The sequence below is a fragment of the Syngnathoides biaculeatus genome, chromosome 5 (genome assembly GCF_019802595.1).
Source record: "Syngnathoides biaculeatus isolate LvHL_M chromosome 5, ASM1980259v1, whole genome shotgun sequence".
Taxonomy (NCBI): domain Eukaryota; kingdom Metazoa; phylum Chordata; class Actinopteri; order Syngnathiformes; family Syngnathidae; genus Syngnathoides; species Syngnathoides biaculeatus.
Genome location: NC_084644.1, coordinates 30,259,979 through 30,274,177, shown reverse-complemented (window position 1 = coordinate 30,274,177; position 14,199 = coordinate 30,259,979). Strand labels below are relative to the sequence as shown.

Genomic DNA, 14,199 nt, shown 5'->3' with positions numbered 1-14,199 from the left:
CGCTTCCTTGTGTCACCGCAGAGGCCAGCTCTCATACTTATCATCTTGCACCTTTTTCTTCCCCTTCTTCCCTCCTCCATTCCTTCTGTCTGGCTTTCCCTTTCTTCCATAGTATGGCGCTGGTAGGAAATGACTCTGATAGCTTCCTCAGGAAAATACACCCACTTCCTGTCTGTGTGCCTCACCACCTTCCATTCCCTTAGTACTGTTCTCTCTCTTTTTAAGTTTTGTGTGTGTGTGTGTGTGTGTGTGATTTGTGTGTGTGTGTGATTTGTGTGTGTGATTTGTGTTGAGGGAGGGAGTGGTTTCTGTTGGGAATCCCCCCTCTGGCTGCTAATGAAGCTTTGTGTGGCCGGATGAGCCCAGCAAGTACGCAGCAGCCATTAGCCGCCACCACAGCCAAGCTATTTTTGGGCGGCCGCCTTGGTTAAGCACGAGAAGGCAGGAAGTGGACTCCATTGTGAGCAATGACCTGACGGGCCCACTGTCTCAGGTGCACCTTGGAATTTGTCAATGGTCACCCGTATTTACCTATGCAGAGCGAACTTTTTTTTCTTTTCTTATTTCTTTCTTTTGTTCTTTCATTCTTTCTCACTGAGCCTGGCCACGTAAAGGTGACTCAGAGACTTAATTTAATTGCAAGTTTCATCAGTTCCGTAGCCAACCGAGTAAGTCAATTTACTGTGGTACTCCATGTTCCAAATGGTTATATGTCAAACGTTTCCTGTAGTTGTTCACCAGCTTTGCACACACTGCAGGAGAGATTTTGGCCCACTCCTCACACAGATCTTCTCTAAATCAGACGGGTTTCTGGGCTGTTGCTGAGAAACACAGCGTTTCAGCTCCCTCCAAACATTTTCTATTGGGTTAAGGTCTGGACTGGCTAGGCCATGCCAGAACCTTGATATGCTTCTTACGGAGCCACTCTCTTGTTTTCTTGGCTGTGTGCTTCGGGTCATATATGATGATATGAAAAGACCCAGCCACGACCCATCTTCAAAGCTCTGACTGAGGGAAAGAGGTTGTTCCCCAAAATCTCACAATACATGGCCACGATCATCCTCTCCTTAATACAGTGCAGTGGTCCTGTTCCATGTGCATAAAAACACCCCCAAGCATGATGCTACCACCTCCATGCTTCACAGTAGGGATGGTGTTCTTGGGATGGAACTTATCATTCATCTTCCTCCAAACATGGTTAGTGGAATTACGACCAAAAAGTTCAATTTTGGTCTCATATGACCACAAAACCTTCTCCCATGACTCCTCTGTATCATCCAAATGGTCATTGGCAATCTTAAAACGGGCCTTGACATGTGCTGATTTAAGCAGGGGAACTTACCGTGACATGCATGATTTCAAACCATGACGTCGTAGTGTCTTACCAACAGTCACCTTGGAAACGGTGGTCCCAGCTCTTTTCAGGTCATTGACCAAGTCCTGCCATGTAGTCCTGTGCTGATTCCTCACCTTTCTAAGGATCACTGAGACCCCACAAGGTGATATTTTGCATGGGGCTCCACTCCGATTGAGAATGACCATCATGTTTAGCTTCTTCCATTTTCTCATGATTTCTCCAACAGTGGACATTTTTTCACCAAGCTGCTTGGAAATTTCTCCGTAGCCCTTTACAGCCATGTGGAGTTGTACAATTTTGTCTCTGGTATTTTTGGACAGCTCTTAGATTTTCTCTCTCACAGTGGACATGCACCTACGATGTAAATTTCAGACCCCTCCATGATTTCTAAGTGGGAGAACTTGCAATATAGCTGGGTGTTCAAATACTTATTTTCTTCACTGCATATTAACTATTAACTCTTTGGCTCTGATTTTCCCAAATAGTTTATACAAATTATATTTTGTGTCATTTAAGTCTTCAAGTGTCAGAATATAATTAAAAGTATCAACATGACAAGATTTGGCAGCAATGTGAACAGTCCCCAGATTTGCGGATTTTCCTCGTAGGGAAAGGTGGCCGGGGTTACCGTAGGACTTGATTCTTTGACGGTCAGGTTTATAGCATCGAAGGCTACTTGGGGTGACTCTGGCTCAATAGGTACATAAGGTTGTCCAATGATTGAAGGGTCTCAGGTTTGCCCGGTGACTGCTGTCTGCATGTGTAAGTGTCCTTAGGCAAGACAATGAACTCTAATTGGCTCCCAGTAGGCCTGGCAGTGCCTTGCATGGCAACAGGCCCCCGTTGTTATATTAATGTTTGTGTGAGTGGGTGAATGTGAAGCTTTGTAACGCCCTTTGGGCACTGTGATGGTGTAAAGTGGAGTCCATTTACCATTTCTATTAAAGTAGCAAAAGCGTAGGACATTTATTTGTATAGCGCATTTCATACACAAAGATTAAAAGCTTTGAAATACATTCATAAAAACATTTGGAAAAGTACAATTAAAACAGCTTTTGTGCAAGAAATATAATTGAAATCCGGAAGTATTCCAAAATGCAGGAGACAAAAGTTTTTAATCTGGATTTGAAAGCATGCACTTGGGGCTGACGTCGTCTCCGTTGGGAACCTATTCCATTTTTTGGCAGCATAATAGCAAAATGAATTTGAGTTATATGTTCTGACTGCTTTGTTCTGGTCACAAGCTAAGCTGTAGCATTCTGAACAAGCTGCAGCTGTTTAATGCTTTTTTAGGGACTCCGGTTAGAAGACCATTACAATAGTCAAGTCTACTTGAGATAAAAGGATGGATGAGCTTCTCCTTATCTGTTGACACATGCAAACCTTCACTCTAGATATGTTCTTCAGATGGTAAAAGGCAGTTTTAGTAATAGAATTGATATGACTGTTGAAGGCCAAGTCGGAATCTGTAAGAACAGCAAGGTTTCGGATTTGGTCTTTGCTTTTTAAAGATAGGGAATCCAGGTATTTACAAACAGCAATCCTTTTTTCTCTATTGCCAAAAACAATTCTCAGTTTTTTTGTGGTTTAGTTGAAGCAAAAATTGTCTCATCCAGTTATTTAACTGCTTTAGACAGTAACACAACACCTTGGGTTGGAGGAAGTGGCTGGGTAGAGGGAAGTCTGGGCTTCCCTGCTAAAGCTACTTTCCCCGCAGTCTAAATTCAGATAAGCAGAAGAAAATGGATGGATATCCACCACCCCAAAACAAACAGACACACCCACACACACAAAATACATTGTCACCACACATTATCACCGCCATTGTAAGGAGTGTATCTGGCTCCACCTCTCCGACAGTCTTTGATTTGACAAGATAAAGCCAGGTTGATCTGGACAGACGAGATGCGGTGGTATCGGAATACATATTGTGTTGCCACTGTGTGCCCAAGATACAGCAAGATCTGATGGCAGTAGTCTGACTGAATGGAATTATGAAAGACCACATTTTTCTTGAAGTCTGATTCTGGCATAATATGCTTGAAAACTTCTGCCTTGTCAGTTAATGGATCCCTCTTCTGGGACCGAATGTTCAAGGGATGTTTCCTAAATTACTTTGGAAATGAATGGGATACACCCATTCATTCTTTCAACCATCTATTTTCCATACAATTTGTTTCTTAAATTGGAGTAGGGGCCAAGCGTGCAGCCTGTAACTCCCACAAAAATGTCTGGATGGGCAATCTTAGGATACCATTGCTGACACTGTGCAGGATGTAGATTCTTACTGTGCAGTCATTAGCTGCCTTTCCACTTTGTGTCAATGGGTCATTCGTTGGCATTCCCTTCTACTTGGCACATTACACTGACAGGAAGTGTGTCTGTGTATTAATATTCTGAATACATTTTACGACCTGGTGTTAGTTTATCGACCATTTGAGACAAATTAATTCCATTGCCTTTCTTCTATTGCTTCCTAAGTCGTGTTGGACCCCGGCCTGGAGGACCGAGGAATGCTCTCAGAAAGACCAATTGTCACACGCACGCGGTCTCTCCGGCTCTCCAAAATCACATCGGAATGGCCCCCTCCCACATATGTGGCGAGTCTTAACTCTCATGCACCCCCGCCCGTGCGCACACACACACACAAAGCACGTATGCTTGATGGCTATCATTAGATTGATGCCACCTGACACTTAGAACGAGCTGGAATGTGTCGGGGCTGGGAGAGCTGCAAAACCATTTTCCCCCTAGCTCTGAGAAACTTGTGAAAAGCCCAAACAAGCTCATGATGCTCAGCTAACATGACTAAATTAACCCAACATTCCCACCTCCTTCCCCTTGACCTCCTCAGCCAACTTCAGTTTCTCACTCAGTTTCAATGCTCGTTTTACACAGCATGATATACTGCGACTGAAAGAGTAAAAATGCCCATAGGACTTCAGATCAGTGAGCAACAGAAGAGTTCACCCGAGTTATATATGTTTGTGTGTGTTGTTTTTTTTTGGGAACGGAATTTACACAGGAAAGGTTTGAATGTTGTCGTTTTTCATCACACTACACTGCATTTTCACCAACCTTTGTGGCTCATTTCGATTTGTTCTGGTAGTCTCTCATGCATGTAAATCAATCTGGTTTTGGCAATCGTATAGATCTGTTGATTTTTTTTTTTTTTTTTCCCCATCTCCCCCCCCCTGCCCCTTCCTGGGAGTTGGACACTGAACACTGCCAGCTAGAGCCATTCCACACATCCACACAGATGTAATATTACTCCATGGCGAGCTAATACAGTGAGGAAAAGAAGTACAGTGGTGCCTCAACTTACGAAATTAATCCGTTCAGGATGTCGTCTCTAAAGTGAAACTTTACGAAGTAGAAACGCATTTTACATGTAAATAGCATAATACGGCCACTGTGAGAGACATAATCTTAAAAAAAAAAAAAAAAAAAAAAATCACATTTAAAAATTTTTTTTTTATTACACAAGTAGATTAAGACCTAAGGAAACATGGCGTACGCTCAAATCCAGAAAACATCGTACCCAAAAAAAAATGACCAGATGTATGAATAACCACGCATGAATCCACACACAAGAACATTTTCTTCGAACATGACAATGTGGAAATCAGCGCACGTTGGAGTACCAAACCCCTCTCTGTCCAGGCCTAAATTTAAATATGCAAATCATATTTAAATGAACCCAGGACTTGAGATCGCAATATCTGCATGAAAAAAAGGAAAATGAGCAAGGTCATGAAGAGTAACTCAATGTGGCATAGTGGCAGTGCGCAAGAAAATCCTCTTTGGCATGCTGTTAATAAGCAAAAGAGGAGTGGATGGGAGAGCATGTCACAACAGCGCAGAGGCTTGATTTAAAAAAAAAAAAAAAAACTGTGAAAAAGAACGTATGCCATGTTTTTGTGTATACGCACCTTTTGTGCATGAGGCCCCAGATCAGCACGTGTGACATTTGTTGCGTTGGTCTTTTGTAGTTTTGCGTTGAGGTGTTGCGGGTTGTGGACTTGGCTGCGGTCCCAGGAGAACCGCGAAGCACACGTAACATCAGCAACAAGAGCAGATAGTAATTACGAAACGCGGATGCAATAATTTAATTCGTTTATGGATGTTAAGGTTGAATGTATTAGGCGACGGAGTGATGTTAAGGATTAGGTCACAACACAAAATGAATTTAACTTCAAATTTGGAAAATGGCCATTTAAAACTGAAAAATTTTTTATGTAATGTTTTCCAGGAGGATGTGGTTGGAAATAGCCTTTGAAATTGGTAAAAGTGAAAAATGAAGTGAAACAGACAATGGTTTTAGTCAATTATTTTCCATCTCGAACCAGGGATCAGGTGCAGGTGAGGATGGATGGGCCTGGATCTAATTGGAGGTCAAAACAAAAAAAGTAAAAAAAAAATCAAGCAAATTTTATTTCATCTTAAATTTGTACATCAACAAATACTAATGTGCTGTAAATAAATGTTTTTCTGTGAAAATGATTTTCTTCTATTGTTCTTGTTCTTGTTCTACTCTTCACTCTTCAAGATTGCTTCATTTTTGTTCAAATAATTCTGTGGCGCAAGCGGCACAGTGGATCAGCTGGTAAAGCGTTGGCCTCACAGTTTTGAGGTCGTGGGTTCAATCCCGGACCCGCCTGTGTGGAGTTTGCATGTTATTCCCATGCCTGCGTGGGTTTCCTCCGGGATCTCCGGTTGCCTCCCACATCCCAAAAACATGCAACAATGACAGGAAAATTGCCCCTAGGTTTGATTGTGAGTGCGACTGTTGTATGTCTCCATGTGCCCTGCATTGGTTGGCAACCATTTCAGGGTGTACCCCGCCTCCCGCCCGTTGACAGCTGGGATACGCTCCAGCACTCCCCGCGACCCTCGCGAGGATAAGCGGCAAAGAAAATAAATAAATGGATAATTCTGTTGGGTGGCTTGGTGGATATCCGCAGCTCCCTCCTCTTATGTTTGCATTTCTGATTTTTAAGTGTTGGAGTGCCGCTGGATGTTGCTAGCAATGATATCATCAAACCTGAAGATGAGTTGTGCTGTGTTTGTTGAGTGGTGTGGGACAAGAGACCAAGGCAGTTCTTTTTCTCGTGCCCAACCAAATATGTTCTCTGTGGAATCATAATTAATCTAATAATCTAACCCTCATTCCATAATTGCCCCTGTATTTGTTTATAATATTTTTTATGATGGGTAACAAGTTTTTCTGTCCTCTCTGAACATACTGTGCTCAGTTTAGCAGATGCCAAACAATTCACCAAATGAGAGGCAGAGCAATTTTGCATCGTCATTATTTGTCCTTCACAGTTAATTGATTGTCAAACCAACACCCCAAGAAATGGATCATAGTACTGTACCAACGTATTCAACCATACAAAAGCTTAGTTTTACAAAAGTATACTGTTAAAATGCTTGCATACAATTAAAAAAATGCAACAGATTGGCTAGCACAAATTAGCATTGATGTTGTGGTAAACAACTACTATTTTAACAGACACAGCTCAGCGACACAAAAATAGAGCAATATTCACAGTCAAGGCTAACACAGGAGTAGATTTTTGCTCCTCCTCCCTCCCCTCCCCACAGGCACAAAACCCACTCTTTCACAATCCAGAGTGCCTTTTTTTTTTGTTTGTCTTTGTTTCTTTTAATTCCACGTCCTCCCACTCCCACAGAGATCAATGCTACCTCCTTGAAATTCAGCAGGAGAGGAGCCACTCCCATCATGGTTTCCCATTCTGTCCACTCCCGGTGACTTTGTTGTCATAGTTTCTGCTCCCAGCTCCTGCCCAATCATAAGACTGAAATTGAAATTATATATCCCGTGGGATGAACGAGACCCGGTGAGAATCCCCCCCAAAATCTCAGCCTCTGACTCACAGGCATATATTCTCTCTGCTCTGTGGACACAAATATTACTTAGAGCTTGGTTCATTGATGAAGTTTATAAACCCAATTCTGATGAAGTCGGAACGGTTGGTTAAACAACTAAAAACAGATTACAGTGATTTGCAAATCATGTTCAACATGTTTTTCTTTTGGCTTGTCCCCTTAGGGGTCACCACAGCGTGTCATCTTTTTCCATCTAAGCCTATCTCGTGCATCCTCCTGTCTTACATGTCCTCCCTCACAACATCCATCAACCTTTTCTTTGGTCTTCCTCTCACTCTTTTGCCTGGCAACTTCATCCTCAGCACCCTTCTGCCAATATACTCACGCCCTCACCTCCGAACATGTCCAAACCATCGAAGTCTGCTCTCTCTAACCTTTTCTCCAAAACATCCAACTTTGGCTGTCCCTCTCATGAGCTAATTTCTAATCCTATGCAACCGGCTCACACCAAGCAAGAACCTGAGCATCTTCATTTCTGCCACCTCCAGTTCAGCTTCCTGTTGTTTCTTCAGTGCCACCGTCTCTAATCCGTACATCTTGGCCGGCCTCACCACTGTTTTATAAACTTTGCCCTTCATCCTAGCGGAGACTCTTCTGTCACATAGAACATAAGAAACCTTCCGCCAACTGTTCCATCCCGCTTGGACCCGTTTCCTCACTTCCTTACCACCTTACCAAATCATGTTCAACATATAAACAAGATATTTGATGTTCAAACTGAAGTTTGATTTAAGCAAATATTTAAATTATAATTTTATGGCTGCAACATATTCACAAAAAGCTGGGACAGGTGGCAAGAAAGAAAGTTGAGGTGAACATGATAATTGGGACAAGTGGGTGCCATGATTGGGCAGAAATTAGCCACTCGGTAAAAATATAATCATTCACAGGCAAAGATGGGGCGAGGTTCACCTCTTCGTGAACAAGTGCATGAGAACATAGTTTAACAGTTTAACGACAACATTCATAAATGTACCCTTGCAACGAATTGAGGGAGTTCATCATTGGTCTGTAATATGAAAAGGTTCACAGAATCAGGAGAAATTACTGCATGTAAGCAGCAAGGCCGAAAACCAACGTTGAGTGCCCAGCTTTTTGGGAATGTGTTGCAGCCATAAAATTCTAAATTAATGATTATTTGGTAAAAAAAAAAAAAAAAAATCATTGTATTGTTTTTATTTAACACAATGTCCCAATTGGGTTTGTACACATATCTTGTGCAGATTTTTAACAGAAATAAAGAAAGATTTGTGGCAACTATTCAAGCACCACAAAATGCCTAAGTAGGCCTTATCTTGCCCGTGGGCCATCGGTTGACACATGATTGGACCTCATACCTTATCCAGCATGGTGTGTCACGATTCTCTGATTTGTTTGCAGGTGATGTTGTGTGCTGTGAATTGGAGCACCACTTGTTAGTTCATTAAATCATTATTTATAAATGGGCAACGGTCTTGATGGTTCATGACTTGGGATGATTGTAAGAAACCTCTCTTAGCATCTCAAGGGTGTGAACTACTTCTTTGTGTGTACAACAATTGTTGACTGACAAACATTTTAGTCGACTTTGTCTCTGGTATTAGGACCCAAAAAAGTTTTAAGACGACACGTCTGGATGGAACAGGACGGCTGGCATTTTGCTTTGAAGCAGCTGTTTAAACTGAATTCCGGGGCTCGTACACATCCCTACTCCGCACCTCGAGATCTTATTTGATGTGCGACCCATGTCTGAGTCTCACAAAAATTAGCAGGAATGCATGATGCATATTCAATCTACGTCTATCGACATAATAAGTCTTGTACTACATATGTTAGTTTTGTAGAGTTTACACACACAGCGACTCAAACCTACCAATCCTGTCTTGAGTGTAGCCAATCAGAGGCATAGTAGGGTGGGTTATCGTTCCATACAATGGACAGGGGATTGGATTTATTTTCTGGACTTGATAAATGTTCATTCTTGTGCTAACGCTCGCCGCGCTGCTCATGACACAGAAAAGGACTGACAGAATGCCGTTTGCTCCGGAGAGGCACAAAACTGGGAAACTTTAGGAATATTCGCTAGGCTGCCAGCTAACAAGCCGGCAACCTAAACAACTCACTTGGCTGCGACTACATCGTTGAAAACGTCAGCACTCGGAGTTGTGTGTGTTCCACATACGTGCATGCACACACAATGTTAAGTCAACTGTTTATAAACCATAACCACAGCGCCACACGTTATCTATAGTCAGCCAGTGATGGACTTCAGTCAACTCATTTTTCACGTGATTTCACTGACGGGTTATAGTCTCGCATAACGGAGCAGCAGCTTGAGGGCGTATCCTTTATTTAGCCAGGTAAAAACTTATTGAAAGAAGAAATCTTTTACAAGAGGCAGCAGAAATTATGTAGTACATAACATGACAAAATTCACATCAAAAGAAATAGACTTAAGTGCATTTCACTACATGCATACATACATTGAGTCTTTTTATTCATTCAATTTTGGCAGGCTTTAATACATTTTTAGTGGGTCAATGACTCTATACCTATGTGCCAAATGTTTAATATTTAAGTGGAAGCTTTGCAAACAGAGCCCAAGTGATTCATATTTTTTACAAGTTCCATCCATTCATTTTGTGAGCCGCTTTTCCTCACAAGGGTCGCAGGAGTGCCGGAGCCAATCCCAGCTGTCATTGGGCAGGAGGCAGGGTACACCCTGAACTGGTTGCCGGCCAATCACTGGGCACATGAAGACAGTCAAGTCGCCCTCAATATCACACCTAGGGGCAATTTAGAGTTTCCAATGAATGCATGTTTTTGGGATGTGGGAGAAAATGGGAGTGCCCGGAGAAAACCCATGCAGGCACAGGGGAGAACATGCAAACTTCTCACAGGGAGGGCTGGGATTGAACCCGGGTCCTCAGAACTTTGAGGCAGATGTTCTAACCAGTCGTCCACCACTGCCAGTTTTTTTCCAAATATTAATCTGTGGCAGACCACTGGCACAGAGATGGGGGGGGGGGAGAATCTGCGATTTAATAGTTTTTGTCGTCTTGTGTGTTGTGTGCTAGAATAATTTCAACAGACACCGCACACGTAAAGATTCAGTTCCTCCAGTGGTCTAGAAATAAGTCCCCCGAGGCAGAAATCTCATGCGATCACGTGATCTCACAAAAATGAAGACGAGCATATGCTTCTGCACATTTTCCAAGCATTGGAAAAAACAAAAAACAACCTTAAACTGTTTTAGGAATCCACTTACACAAAAAAAGTAAAGTGTTTTTATTTACCGCCATTTCCTTGTTCCCAACTTATGGCGTTTCTTCATTGTCTATATTTTGTTCCACGTGACATTTGACTCAGACCAAGGATAATCTTTTTTTACATCCTTGCTCAGAAAGGGGCAAAACTAGAATTCAGAACAGTCCAGTTTGTCTCTGTTTATACTGGGCCTAATGTGGGCTGAGGGTTCCATCAAAGTGATGATCACTGCGAGGATTGATGTTTAAAAAAAAAAAAAGAAAATTATGACGGCTTTTCAGCTTTCAGGTTCTTATTCTCTTCAAGGGTTAAATACGTCCCTCTGCCATTATTTTTCAGCCTTGGTGCCGCGGGCGGAATTTGGTTTGGTTAACCCCTCCCATGCGTACGGCTCTAAAATTGCCTTTATGTCAACCCACAGCCCACCACCATAAGTGACCATGAATGAGCGCATTCTTCCCCTCTGTCGATGGCTCCATCTTACCTTGTCTGGCCCAGTCAAACAGTTTGTTTTTTGTCGGGGGTTTTTTCCGCTGGCTCAGGCCTGCTCAAGAACTCTCCTTGACCCTGAAACATTTGTCATCTCTCCCGGCTGCCCGCTGGACGCTGCATTCACACGTTGACTCCTTCCTTCCTCGTAAAAAATGGAAGTGAGAGTCCACATTGGAACCAGGGCTGAGTCCAGCTCCTTCTGAGAGGCCAGACCATTGAATTTCACAGCTTTTCTCCCTGAGGGAAATGAGAGAAATACTGAATATTGAATTGTGTAATTTTAAGAGCTTCTGCTGTACATATTTGCAGAAATAATGTCTATGCCGTAAAATTTTGTTGTACAAATTTTACGCCCACTTTGACAAATTTCATGATAAATTGACCAATGTATGTATCTATATTGAAATTTTCATATGTATATTTTTGACCAATTTTCAATTTTTTTGATTGAATCACATTATTTCGCAAATTCATTTTTCGAGGAATTCTATCTAACATTCATGCTTAATTGTACAGTTATGGAAACTGTACAAGCAATTTTAAAAATTAGACAAATTGTGTGAGCACGGTATGTTTCTCTACAAAGGTTTTTGGAAATTGAATCACCCTGGTTTGCAATTTTACAAAGTCCATGACCATATTTATGAATAGATTTATGGGCAATAATACTAAAAATACTCATACTAAACTGGACATTGTACAAGCAATTTGGGCAATTTCAAGACCAATGTTACAATAATGAATAATTTAAAATGTATAGACAGTTTTACAAATTTCTTGAAATCCATCAACCAGACTTAGCATTTTTTTCAAAATGTATTGATTTACTTTGCATGTTTTATGAGCACCGCAGCAATTTTAGGTATTTTCTGAATTTTAGGCTTCACAACCAATTTTGCAAATTATTCAACCATCTTTTATTAAGTTCCCAACTATTTTAACTATTGTATGACTTTCGAACACTGGAGTTATTATTATTATTTCCCCCCCGTTCATGCCGCACAACCCTCCCTTCTGTTCCGGCAACACAATGAGGGCTTAATGAAGTGGAACCACTTGGGAAGTCATTTATAAAGGCAAACACACACTTGGCCCACAGTCTCTTGACCTTACCACAAAAGGCTCGTCTCTCTCGGCCCGCAGCCTGCGCTCGCGCCCCACACATATCGCGTAACCACACCGAACGTTGACCTCCTTACGCAATTAAAAGGAGAATAATCTGTGGAGGAGAGTTGGCCATTATGATTCTGCCTTATTCCCGTAAGGAGTTGGCTTTCCTCGTAATGTTGACTCCTTTTGTGATGTCATTTCAGTTGTGTGCGCTCGTGTGTTGTTTTGGCCTGTATCTACGAGGGGATTTTAAAAGAAGCTTTGTGTTGGGGAAGGTGAATGTGTCACCCTGGCCTGTATTTTTTTTTTTTTATTTCAAAGTGATTGGCTGACTGAAACATGAAGCGTAATTAATTATTGATGCATTTTTTTTTAGAGCTGTTCCATGCCCTGTAGAGAGGCCCCATTATTTAATTATTCCAGCCTGAAATTCTGTGGGGGAAAAAAAAAAGCCTCATGCAGTCAACAACAAGCCTAAATCTTGCAGGAATTCTGAATTAGAGGAGTGTCATCAGAAGCTGCTGTTGGCCACAGCTCATACTCAGACACTTGCGTTCAAACTGGCCGAAGTTAGATGCAAATAGGACTGCAAAGAATACTCCAATGTATTTTGATTAGAAAAAAATGCTCAGATATTTTTTTCTACCTCAGGGGTCCATTCATTTGCAAATTCAGTTCTAAATTCAACTTTAATTGTCTTTCTCAAATTTTCTTGCACACACCATTACATCACTGGCGGTACAGCCAGACCAAAGCAATCAAGAGAGCAGCATGTATCATGTTGAGTAACCTTGGGCACGTGTGCAATATTGTTTTTTTTCTTTTCTTTTTTTTTTCCTGTTTATTTGCCACAGGCATTCCACATGTTGCACACTAATTGAGTTCATCTAACAATTCATTTGATAAAACATCAGTGTGATTCATAATTAATGCTATCATTTATTTGTCCATTCTGGTTGGGTGACATCGGATGTTTGTGTCTCGATTGCTTGTGCCTTACCTGTATGAGAAGTGACGTTTAATGGCGCGTGCAAAAAAGGTTGTGAAATACATGGAAAGTTGAATTTGCAAATTCAATTTGCAATTGAATTTGCAGATAAATGCAGATAAAAAGAATATTCACTGAATGCTGAATTTGCAACTGAATACGTTGAATGTTTGACACCGAAGCTGGATGTTTTTGAATTTGTGAAACTGAAAAGTACATTGAATATTTTATTTGTAATTTTTTTTTTTTAATTAGTTAATGATTCAGAATCAATCTGATGCCGTAGATTTCACTTGCATACTGGAAAGATTTAAATAGTGAAGTTTTACATTGCAGATGAACTAGCGCAATGCAAGTTAATATTTGTGTGGGCAGCACGATTGATCAGCTGGAAAGAATTGGCCTCACAATTCTCATGTCGTGGGTTCGATCCCTGCCTGTGTGGAGTTTGCATGTTCTATGTGTGTTTTCTCCGGGCTCTCCGGTTTTCTCCCACATCCCAAAAACATTCAACATTAATTGGACACTCTAAATTGCCCCTCGGTGTGATTGTGATTACGGCTGTTTGTCTTGATCTGCCCTGCGATTGACTGGCAACCAGTTCAGGGTTTACCCCGCCTTCTGCCCGTTGACAGCTGGGATAGGCTCCAGCTCTCCCGCAACCCTTGTGAGGATAAGCAGGTAAAGAAGATGGATGGATGGATATTTGTATGTGATCATTTGACTTTTTATGCTGGCAATTTAATTTTTGTGTTCAAATTTGATTACGTTGTGCTTAAAAACTTTGTTGTCATAAGTTGTTATTAGGTGTTGTCATACGTTTGCAATGTTTAAAGCATGTAGAGGAGGGTGGGGGGCGGAACTCACTGTGGTTAACAGTATAGGAACATCTATGTTTTGAAGTCACCGTTTCATTGTCATATAAGTTTTAAAAAAGAAACCAAATAACTTTGAGAATGAGGGCTGCTAAACAAGTATTTGGACATCCCCAGGCCGAGTATTCAAAATATGTGAAATGCCATTTTGCCATTTTATGAAGCTTCTCGGGTATTTTTTTTTTTTTAAGCATTCTTCTGCTTTGGATGAAGCTAGT

General features: G+C 41.4%; 1 protein-coding gene across 4 annotated transcripts in view; it reads left to right on the top strand.

Annotated features, from left to right (window-relative positions):
* arhgef1b (Rho guanine nucleotide exchange factor (GEF) 1b) overlaps positions 1-14,199 on the top strand; it is a 67,187-nt gene that overhangs the window by 18,907 nt on the left and 34,081 nt on the right. The gene's annotated exons all lie outside the window — the stretch shown is intronic.